The sequence below is a fragment of the Rissa tridactyla genome, chromosome 4 (assembly GCF_028500815.1).
Source record: "Rissa tridactyla isolate bRisTri1 chromosome 4, bRisTri1.patW.cur.20221130, whole genome shotgun sequence".
NCBI classification, from domain to species: Eukaryota; Metazoa; Chordata; class Aves; order Charadriiformes; family Laridae; genus Rissa; species Rissa tridactyla.
Genome location: NC_071469.1, coordinates 47,608,245 through 47,620,627, shown reverse-complemented (window position 1 = coordinate 47,620,627; position 12,383 = coordinate 47,608,245). Strand labels below are relative to the sequence as shown.

General features: G+C 35.3%; 1 protein-coding gene across 2 annotated transcripts in view; it reads right to left on the bottom strand.

Annotated features, from left to right (window-relative positions):
* Positions 1-12,383, bottom strand: part of FUT8 (fucosyltransferase 8) — a 126,165-nt gene that overhangs the window by 93,701 nt on the left and 20,081 nt on the right. For both annotated transcript variants that reach the window (XM_054199216.1, XM_054199217.1), the window contains exon 2: positions 5,969-6,045. The gene's annotated coding sequence lies outside the window, so the exon portion shown is untranslated. The remainder of the gene's footprint in view (positions 1-5,968; positions 6,046-12,383) is intronic.

Genomic DNA, 12,383 nt, shown 5'->3' with positions numbered 1-12,383 from the left:
TTTATTGTGAGGGTGGTGAGACACTGGAACAAGTTGCCCAGAGAAGCTGTGGATGGCCCTTCCCTGGAAGTGTTCAAGACCAGGCTGGATGGGGCTTTGAGCAACCCGGTCTAGTGGAAGGTGTCCCTGACCATGGCAGGGGCATTGGAACTAGATGATCTTTAAGGTCCCTTCCAACCAAAACCATTCTATGATTCTATGATCCTATTTCCTGTTTACCTCCCAAATCTGGCTTAAAAATCAGTTTGTTTGGCCAACTAATTACTATCTTTCTTTAAAAGAGGATTTCGGATCTCCCATGTATTTATTTTTATTGCCTTGGTTGTGACATATTTTTGTTTGCAATTAATCAATTAGGTAATACATAACCATAAATCCTACCTGGTTGCCAGAACACAATAGCTTATTTAATTTCATGGGCTTTTCATGGCCAACTAAGTTTTTAAGATGCTTTGAGAGCTAGTTCTTTTGTTTCCTTTTCTTATCATGTTCTCAGAGCTACAGCCAGAAGATGTTGCTAGGAAGGGGAGGGAGAATGTCGAGTTTCCACAACAACATAAAAACAATAAATACAAGCTACGTCCCTGAACTCACTTCACCCATTCATCAGGCCTCATGCTGGTATCCAAAGTCTCCCTGCTTTTTCTAAGACTCTGTATCCTCTGGTACATCCCCCTTTCAGTGAATTTATTTTCTCAGATGTTACTATGGTACCCTCTTCTGAGCCTTGAAAGAAATCCACTTTCTGGTAATAATGTTCCTAATGTATTCCAAACAGGGATCGCATGAAAGTGCATCAGAAAGTCAAAGGCGTGGACAGCAGCACCAGCATTTTAGTTATTCTCCTTTCTTCTTCTGGTAGAAGCCACCTTATCACCCAACTTTTCATCCTTTTCTTGATTCTCTTCTTGTATAATTATGATATACACAGAGGTATTCCTGCAAGTACTAAGCAGATGGAGTTGCACTTTTTTTCTGCCCAGGGGAAGGACTAGAGGCAACAGACACAATTTGGAACACAGTAGATTCCAGCTCAATAAAAAAAAAGAAAAAAAAATCCAAACCTACAAGGATTATCAAACACTGGAGAAGCTCTCAGATAATGGAGAATCTCCATTTTTGAAGATATACAAAACCAGACTTGACCAAGCTGCTCTAACTGGAGCTGCTATTGCGGGGCTGAACTAAATGGAAATTCCTTGCAACGAGCATGATTCTACAATTCACACGTGCTGAAAAGATCTATGCAGTTCACACTACACAGACTGCAACAGAAAAAGTTACCCAAAATACATTGGTTAATTTTAAAGACAACAGCCTCATTACAATCACAGTAACCATTAGGCAATTGAAATTGTAGCCAATTGCCAACAAACCACACTGTGAGGAACACCAATGAAAGATTATTTCACAAGACAGGGAACATGGCATCTATAGAGTGAAACAATGTTAGCAGGAGACACTTTTAATTTATAAAAAAAATTTTGTTTAAATACTAGATTTGGATTTATCAGCAAAAGCTGAATTTTGAAATCGAGACATGCAAAGCTACCATAACTAAGTGTTATTACTACAAGCAAAATGTTGAATTGTGGGCTTTGCTACAAATCTACCTATTTGCTACAAATTCTTCCTATTCCAATAAAGTGGTTTAAAAATCATGGCCATATCATAAGGAGGTTTTTAACAAAGTGCCTATTTAAGTTCAGCTGCTTACAAGCCTATTTTTATACACTATGAATGAAAGTTAATTGCAATAGTCACAATACTTTCTGAAATTTTTGTTGAACCAAGTATTGATAGGGTTAATTTAGGAAGCCTTCTGGGGGAGGGGGGGATTTTGTTTATACAGATTGTATTAATACTATCTTCATCATAATCTGACATCCCACAAATTGATCACTGAAATCCAATTATCATTGAACCTTTTTTCTACTTTTTGCATCAGAATCACACATTTTGTCCAAGGTAATGCATACCTTTAACTAAAGGCATCCATGTGTTTCAGACAGCTCAAATGAGAGACAGTGAATGATTTCCAGATAAATTGCTCGACTAGTTAGTTACCAAACATGTCTGTTTTCAGCTTTTACCAGAGCCCTTTCATATAGGAATAACGTGCAAATCTTCAAAACTTCCCAAGTAACACCTCAATAGAATAGGCTTCGTAAACCTTTAAAATGAGATACACTTTCCCAGAACCTGAATGATTCTTATAGCTCTTTTCTAACCCCCTTCCTAAGATTATTTCTGAAGACTAGACCTCCAACCTAGCCATAATATACCCACCATAGTCCATTAATACTGTATACAGCAGTAGTATCACCTCCCCTACATCCCTCCTACTGGTTGTTTTATTCAAAAAAACCTGTCTCTAACCTGTCAGTGCAGTCTACAATATTAGTCTCTAGACTGCATCTAGATCATGCATCTGTCTCAATCCAAATACAAGTTATTCAACTAAGTTCAACTTGCCAAGCAATTCAAGTTAGTGATCTCTATCATTAAAATTGCTGTATCTTTAAAACTACAACTTTTAGAGATTTATTAGGAGCAATATATTCTTCCCAAAAGCCAGCAAAGACAATGACCAAGAACCCCCTGCCATGCAGCCTTAAGGGAACCTTCCTTAGGGTTTAAAAGCTCCCTGTTTGCTGACAGTTTTTTTCGATTCATTAACTAATTTTAGTAGAGTTAACATGAGTTACAACAAATATCTTTAGGAAAAATCAATCTGATTAAAAGACAGTATCATTAGGCTCAAGTGACTCACCCTATAATTAACCTATTTTTTCTGACTGGGTTTTTTTCTAGATACTGTCAAGGTATCTAATTTTTCTCATTACATGGGTTATTTCAACATTTGTTTAAATGCAAAAGAGTTCACCAAAAAAAAATCCCAAGACTGAAGTGCAAAAACAATTAAATGAAGATTTTCCTATGCTAACAGGTTCTGACAATTTCTGAAGTATTTATTAGCCACCATTTAACATAATCCAAACATAGACACAATAAAGGAGTACTGACTTATCAGTGTAGTACAATTACATCATTAAAAAAAAAAAGCAGCAAAGCCGAAACAACTTCAGAATATTTCTACATTGTAGACATAGCCTTGTCATTTATCCACACCCTGTTCTTCTCTCCATGACAACTATGATTTCTTCTAATAAATAACAGAAAGTAAGCAAGACTAACACCCCCGGTCTATCATTTTATCTAAAATGATAATATTAGATAAAAATTCACAACTCACAGATACTTTCATCAGAACTGGCTATACCAGCTCTCTGTATTTCATATGAAAAAAAAACCATAACATAACCCCTTAAATATTTAACTGCAGGAACTTGTGAAGGAGGAAACATATTGCAAACAAACTTGTCTGGCTATTTCCTCTGATCTTGTCTCCTTTTCAGGCACTATAAAAATATTACTAACTTATAGTCAAATAGTATCTACCAGATTACCATCTCTAATTCTGCCAAATTTAGTCAATGCTTTAGATTTGGAATACTTAACTTTCAAATTAGATGCATTCAAGATCAAAAGTTACTTGGTCCATTGGAAGAAAATACTTAAGCTAAATAAAATAAAATAAAACTTATTGTAATATCCAGAAAGAGATTCTGTGGTGCTTCTGGGCATCTTTTGCAAAAAGCTGTTCTCCCAAGCTCCACTCACAAGAGAAATTAAGAAAAATAAAAATAAAAAAAATTTTAAACAAAAGTAACACAGCTAGGAACTAGACATTTAATCATAAAGTGTAATAAGGTTATCAGAAGGTTTAGACCAACCCTCTCCTCTAAGGTGAGATCACATATACTTATGTGTCTTACTACTTTTTATGAACTTCTGAAGACAGACATATGCTCTTCCCAGTCTATTGCAGTGCTTCACAAGCCATATTGCATTAATCTCCAATGGTAAAAATGTAAGCTTGTTAGGTTTTGTGGTGTTCCAGAGACCTAGAACTGCAGCACTTACCATCTGTATTAAATCAGCCTCAATTTTTTCAACCTCTCCTCATAAGTCAGGGATCCAGTGTTCTGATCATCGGTACTACTGTCTTCTGGACTCTCCAATTTGGCCAAGTAATTTTGATTTGTTTGCATGTATTAAGTGCATGGCTCAAAACCAGACACAATGAGCTAGTTAACTCCACTTCTACCCTAAGTTGAGGAGAGGGATTTACACAGTGTTTTATCACAGTGTTTCCATGTATTTATCCTGGTATGATGTTACATTTTCAGAACTTTTTTTTGTGCATGATACTGTTGACTTATGGTCAGCTCTTAACCCTCAATCTTTTTCTTCAAAATTCTCATCCATTCCTTATTCTGTATTTGCCTAATTCATTTTTCTTTAATTTAAAAGCTTGCCGCTAATGGCTTGTATCCCGTTTTTACCAGATCACTCTAATTTGTTAGTTCATGTTAAATTCTAATCCAATCTTCCCTGTTGCCTCTCAGCCTGGTATCATTTTTCACTGCACTAAACACGCGAGTCAAGGGATACATTAGTAACCTCTCTTCTTGAGAAGGAAAAAGACATGAAAGACTGTTGTTTGTACTGCTGCATCAGAACTGACTTATATAGAACACACTTTTAATAAAGAACGTATTTCAGAGAGCCAGCCAAGCAATAAGCTATCTTTCAAACAAGAATCCAAGCTAAATGACTACCAGAATAAAACAGTGAACTGAATGTTAGAACAAGGAAGAGACTTTGCTGATCCTCATGTGAGGGGGGAAGTAGTAAGCAAGAAAGATAGCAGATACTCCAGTAACACAGAGGGATGGTCCAGCTTTGATCGCGATAAAAAGGGCATGGCTAGATCAGCAACCCACCCTTCTGAAAAGACGTTTCCCTTTTCCATCAGGAATCATATGTTGAACTATTTAGATATGTAGAAATAAAGAATATCTATCCACAATTTCAGGTTCTCCTATGATAAACCTTAAAACTCAAAATATAAAGACCTTTTACAGAGATTAGTTTATCTTCAAAAGCCTATCACAGATAAATCTAACTTACAGTATGTCCAAGAAAGGATAACAAAGTGTTTTAGAATGTAATAAAAAATATCCAATTCTTTTTTAATAAACTACAAAACCACAGTTCATAGATGGAATGGATTAGACCAAGAATGAAATATAATGTGAAAAAAAAAGGACAGGACTACCATGGGAATAATTTTACATGTGAGAATGTAACCATCGCCACAGCTTACAGACAAGCCAAGGTAGCATGAACACAGTACAAAATGAAGTACAAAAACTAAGTATAAGCAAGCTTATATGCATTTATCCAGGCTCACACTTAAATCAAAAAATTTTTTAGTTTACAAAACTGTAAACTAAGATACAGACAAACTGCTGCATTATGTAACATCATGTACAAGGGACCAGCCAATTCTGATAAGAAGTGAGATTTGGACAAGTCATGCAAGTTCTTCATATGTGCTTTTCATTCATTTCCAGGGCCTGGAGTACACAGATATTTCACGTGGCACGGGAGTAACGGAGGAAGAATATTACAGATTTTCTAGTTATCTGCTAAGATATATCCCATGTAGTATCCGCAATATAGATGAAAGGGCCCAAAAATACTGCCAAAGAATAAGGGCTTTGTACATAAGACAGAAGATACATAATGAATCTATCAAAGAATTTCTCTTTTTAGAGGTGAGAGGCAAAAAGGAAAAGGGAGAGAAATGGGTGTAAGGAGAAAAGAACGGTGAAACGGATGTCCGATTGAGCCAATTTTGTCAGTGATCTGACATAAAAGCAAAGGACCTGACCTCTCTTTTGCAAAGTTTGCTTTTTCCAGCTGACAATAATTTAAGAAATCCTTAAGAAGGGCAGTTTTCAGTTGCTGTGTAAGTAGCACAGGTCTTCATCTAGTTTCTTTACATATACTTTTTGTCCTAGTGGAGGCAACATCACAGAGGAAAAGTAGTACTTACCAGCAATAATTATTGTACAAATTAATACTTCTGGTGACTCTTCTTCCTCACTTTCATTTTGAAGCCTAGGTAATTATCTGAAAGTAGAAAAGGAAAAGAAGATCATTAGTTTTTATCCTTTTTAGTCTTTATCTGTATTTTCATCCTTTGACTATTATATACAACATTCAAGAGACGCATGCAAACACTCTTATTAAAAATATGCTCAGAATTTTTTATGACTTGTGATTAGATAAGTTGTAGCAAAATTCTTATGAAAACAGAAATTTATATGTATGAACAACCGCTGTTTATATTGAGGTCCAAAAAATAGAAACTGTCTGCTTTACTGCCAAAAAACCAACAAAGGTTAAGTATAGACTCTCGAAGCATCTGTGAAAAGAAGTTAAGAAAGTGAGGGGGGAAAAAAGCAGTGGATTCATTCTTGGGATATATATATAGCCAGGCTTTAGGAAAAAAACACTGAGAAAAATTGTAAGATCAAGATCTTAATACCAGATGCCAAAAATTAAAATAGTAAACTCCTCAAACTGAAATATTTGCCACATGAAAAGAATAGACTCTACCTTTAAAACAGATGTAAGAAAATTAAGTTGATTTGTAACACTTGTTTATTTATGTTTTTACATAACATAACATAACATACATAGTAGACCATATACAACACAGTAGATAGATTGTTTTAAACTAAATCTTACTTTTGGGTTATCAGTGCACAGAGTTATTTTATAATATTTTATATTCTTCTATAGCGGTGGTCTCACTAATTCAGAATGGCTGTATGCTACTGAACTAAGTGTTGATTCTTGGCCATCTAATAGAAAGACAATCAAAAGGCTGCACAAATCAGACTTTGAAACAGCAATAAATTGGATGTTGAAAAAGCTAATTTGGGATCCTGACTTCAAGGGAAGGGATAAAACTGGAGAAGAAAAATAAATAGGAAACCAATCAAAGCAACAATAGTACCAGGAACAGAAATGAAGAGAACATGATAAATGCTTCAGATAATTGTCTTTTACTGCAATGAGAATTCTGCCAAATTAGTCTTATTTTTGAATGAAAATTATGAGATTTTATATTTCGAAGAGACTCTAGAGCAGTTGTACTATTAAATGAACAAACGAACTGGCAACTCTCAAAATCTCAAAAGCAGCAACAGAGATTTAAAAACCCAAACCTGAATTCTGTATTTTCTTTTTCATGTAATGAATTATTTAAAACAATCAACACCTACAAGGTCACAGCCCATGAACTTCCAAAAACTGAATGCCTGCCAAAAGAGTGAGATAGCCTATTTTCATTTCCATTTGAGATTGATAGTTTGGGTATACTTCAGCTAAGGCAGCACTAAAAAGTATACTGCTTTTCCTGTGAAAAAAGACTCGGAAATCCAACAAAAATCCATCCAAAAATACAACACTGCTACCCCACTTATAAAAAGTAACATCAAAGTTTTAGCTTTCCACAAAAACTAAACTAGTTCTTTTATTGTACCTCTCATCAAATCAGTTACACTACCTGTTTCACAAAAACGGAGAGGTGAAACTATCAGCTGAAGGTGAGTCAGGAAGCCAAGCAAAGCTGAATATGGAGCCCACCTATTCCAAAAGCTAGCCCCACAGTGAACCCATTAGAGCACAGTCTAGAATGACAGTTACTTTTAATTTTATATGAAGCATTATGCTGTATCTTTTTATAAGTCCACATTTACAACCTCAATAACAGGTAGAAGGTAGCATATTGTGTGAGCCATGTGTATGGAAAAACAGACTTAGACTGGCTCATAGCAAACATGAAGTGGAAACGTTTACATTTCATGTAATGAAAAGAACTATTACTAAATTTACAAGTTGATTTATCTGTAAGCAAGAGAATTACAGGCAGTACCAAAAGCCCAGAGTCCTACCAGGCTGGGCAATTCACCACGCCCTACAAAAAGCTCCCCAAAATTCTGAACTGCAGTATCCTAAAATATATAAAGCACACGGAACAATAAAAAGAAAGCATGACTATTTGGGTCTTTTTTTGTACGCTAACATACCATCAAGGTGAGGTAGCTACTTAACAGTTATTGACAAAGTAGAGGGGAAAAAACAAAATTCCAATGTAGTTTAATACCTCTACTCCAGGAAAATTTGTCTACAGCACAAACAATTAAAAAATAATAATATTACAAAGCAATGAAATATGCTGAGTTGGTTTAACATATAACAGTCCATACTAGTCTGGTCAAGTCATTTGTAGCTCCACTTAACAGATTCTACCTGTACGACGATGTAATTTTAATTTCAGTTCCAAGTATTGTTTTGCAACCAATTATGCACTGGTTTTAGAATATGTTCTTGTAGCCCATAGTCTGCTCAGAGTAACTCACAAAGAAGTAACAAATGCTGTACTGAAATCAAGATGCGTGAGAGCAGCAATTACTTTTTTTTTTCCCCATCCATAAATGTATTACTAAGAGGAAAAAAATAAACTCCTTTGTTTTAAGATCATCACAACTAATGTAAAGTGACTGTCTATTCCACAGTTCCATAAAAAGATCCTGGAAAAAAATAGTCAAGTTACTCTGAGTCAGTCAAAATTTTAAAACTACCAAAAAACTTACAATTTTCCACCCTGAAAATGGAATTCTATTTATAATGTAAAAACTACAACTATTTAAAAAAAATCTTTGTATTTGTTGTTTAATAATCTGAACAGTATTTACAAATATCACTAGATTAATTAGACAGTGGTGCCTTCCAGACAAGTCTGCCCCTCTTGCAGAGATCTTTTTGGAGATAAAGGTCATGAAGTAACCTTGCAGATAGGAAATTTTAGTTATACGCCCAACCTCTGACTGAATTGCTAGGTGAACATGGACTAGTCAGTACCTCTTATTTTTAGAAAAATTAATATACTTATAAAAAAAAAAATATATATCCTTATAAAGGATTCAATACCACCTGGAGTGTTTAATCCAGTCTCCTGCATTACAAGAACCCATTCAAAACAAAGTCCAAACATTACACCAACTCTTTTCATGTAATTTGAATTTTGAAACAACGCAAAACTTGAACACACCACAGCAAGAGAATTCAAGGACGACATACACACTGTAAGTCCCTCCTACTACAAAAGTGTAAGATGAAAATGCCTGCATCATCTCAGGAATACAAAGGGGTGGGGTGGCGGGAAGAGAAAAGTAAACACTGGAAACACTTCCCTATTCCCTTCCCCATTTGACTGGGGCAAACTGATTTAATTTTGCACACAGACGCTAGACCCATATGGATTACTTTCCTAATACCACAGGAAAAATCAGACACCTCACTCAGAACACCAGCTTTAGTCAACAGCAAACTGCCTCTGCTTCTGAAGAAGATAAATTATGGAGCAAGAGAAAAATAAAAAAAATAAATATTCCCTTCTGATTTCTATAGCATACCAGTTGTAGCCCTGAAGAACAGAATTTGTAAACTTGGAAACTTCATGACAAACAACAATCAAATATTTTCTTGGGTGCTTTATCCTCTTTCTCAGAGATTTCTGCTATTCTAGTACCAAGAAATATCACATGTTCATTTTTCATTTCTGACTCCAGGATCAACCTTATCATCTTACACAGTCTTTGTACATAAATATGTAAAACATCACCTTGAACCACTGAGTTTCTTTCTCACCATTATTGATTTTGTAAGACTAGACCTCACCCTGTGATTTTTAAACAAGATTTTCAGTTATTTTCAGTTGTTTCTCTCCCATATAAGCCCTCACACTCAATAAAGACTACTCTCATTTCTTCCCAGACTTTACTTGCCAAATTCTTTCATTCTCCTTTAAGAAGGCAACTTCAGCACAATCACACTAAAAGTTCTTTCGTTTCCACATGACTCAATCTTTCCTGAGTGTGACAGTGATCAGAGCTATATACTGTCCTAAATGCAAATCAACCAATGCTTTATTGGCTGGTCCTAACGATCTTTTTTAAAAGCTAGAAACCAGCTGGTGTGTCTTAGAATCATGTTACTCTCACAAAGCCACATCATCTGCGAAGGAGACAGACCAGGATCTGGGTCATACAACAGCGATCTACCTCTGATTACCAGTCTAGTTATACCAGGAGTTCTTGTCAGCACTCAAGTATGTGAATTTGCAATTTTATTTTTTTTTAATTGAACTTCAGTCATTTTTTATTACTCCAAACACATAAATCATCCTCCACTACTAGGTATGATAATCCTGCCTTCTCTAATATTAGCAATTTCAGAAGCACACAGACCAGCTTTTTAATGAAGTCACTTGCTTATTTCAATGCTAGCTCTACAGTTTCAAGTAGCTGTCTGAGAAGCAACTGAACCTATGCTAGAGAAAACATTACAAGAAAAGAATCAATTTTAACAACAAAACCCTTTAAAACAAACAAACAAACCAGAAAAACAGCTAAAATGTTACACTGAATGTTTTTTCATGTTTGGTAAAGAAAAACAAATGAAAAATTATTCCTTCTGTAAGCCAAGTGAAGTTCAGAGCACGTGTTTTCCAGTTTTAAGATAAGAGGGAATGTGGTTTTCTAATGGAGAAACAGTTATTTAGCTGAACAACTGAACTTCATTTCTCTTACACCCATCAATCCATCTCTCTGGTATCACTATTAGTTTCTGATACGAAACAAGTTTCCTTAAATAAATATAGAAAGAAAATACACCCCAGGGGAACAGAGGGAAAGATAATCTTTTTAATACATATATTAAAAAAGAGATATATATAAGATTATCTATATTATATGTTTTTAAACTTTTTTTTATTTTAAGATTCCTTAGTGCTAAGAGCTAAAGAAAAGTTGGAATATACTCAATCCATAATATGCAAGGATCAAAGCCAAATCATCTAATTTCTACTGCGCACAGAAAAAAGGCTCTCAGGAACTAGCTGTTTTGCACTGAAATGCAAGGATTCTTTCTGCGATTCCATTTTTTAGAGAAAATTCCCCTTCAAACAAGCTTTGACTACCACAGGCTTGAGAAGGACATATAATTTTTCAATGAAATTCTACTTTACTCAAATAAAATACAGATTTGGAAGCATTATTCCTCAAAAATCCTCAAAACAAGCCTAAAAGACAGAGATTTCCTCACGCTTGTTTTTCCTTATCAGATATGACTTTGCCACTTTGACCTTGCTCTAAGAGTACACCATTTTGAATGGCACAAATAATAATTGGGAACAAAATTCAGTGTCATTAAGTGCTTATCCTAACCAGAAGAAAATATAGAACAGCTGCTATAAGGTATAAAGTCCCTTCATGATATTGAAATTTTCACACATAATGGTTTCTCAAGACATAAATCAAAAACAATCTACAAAACTGATACAGTACAAAGAACAGCACATAATCCGCTGATTTCTTTCATGGACATATTAAAGGACCAAACTACGAATTAAGTTATTAAATAACATCCCAAATAGAAACACATTTTTAACGTTTTCACTTGGTAGGAGGTAGGTCACCCAGAATGTAATAAACCAATGTGACGCTGTGCAGTTCTCAAGTTCCTTCCTGCTCCTCTCCTTCAAGACACATTGGTCCAACCACTTGACTCATTTTTCCCTTTCATTGAAAAAATACATGACACTAGCTGACACATCCCAATATTCCCAGAAGACAGGTCACAGTTGTTCAGTGCCCACAGCCCTACATTTTTCACTTTACAAAGTTTCATGTATGCTACAGTGACATTGCTAATACATTACACACTTGCATGTGTAGTGTAAATTTGGAGAAAATTTGTGAAAACACTGCAAGCACTGGACCTCTCCTAGCTCTCTCAAATCCAGGAAAACATATGTTATGTTTCTTTTCCCCAGAGTCCCACTTTTTTTCAGCCATGTGAAGTGCCATCTGTGCTTCCCAGCCTGGCAAGCTAAAAATCTGCTGTCATTCATATCACCAGTGAGCAAATTAAAGGCAAAGACTGTCGTCTTTAGTAATATAACAAGGTTTAAAAATGGCAATCTAGATCACGGCTTCGAAGTGATGAGTGGTGAGCATGGTTAGTTAAAGGGTCATAAGGAAGAAAAAGTGGCAAACAGTAGACTATCTTCCATGCTTCCTTGATCTCTGTAAACTAAAGCAAGAACTACAGTGAATGAAAGAGGAAAAGCCGGAAATCTCAGAAAGTAAACAAAAATATGACTCAACTGACACTACATATAGGGGGATATTACACAAAGTTAGAAGGCATATTTGGCTCAGGAAGGACAGATACAAACAGTGGAGCAGGAATTCTTGTCTCAAATATCCAAGGTTTGTATACTTGCTCTGAGATCCAGAATGCAACAGAAGCCAAAGACTCCACATAACATTAAAATGAGAAAGTTACAGTGAGAAGGAAAGTGTAGATCTCCTATAAATTACCAAACAAGAAAA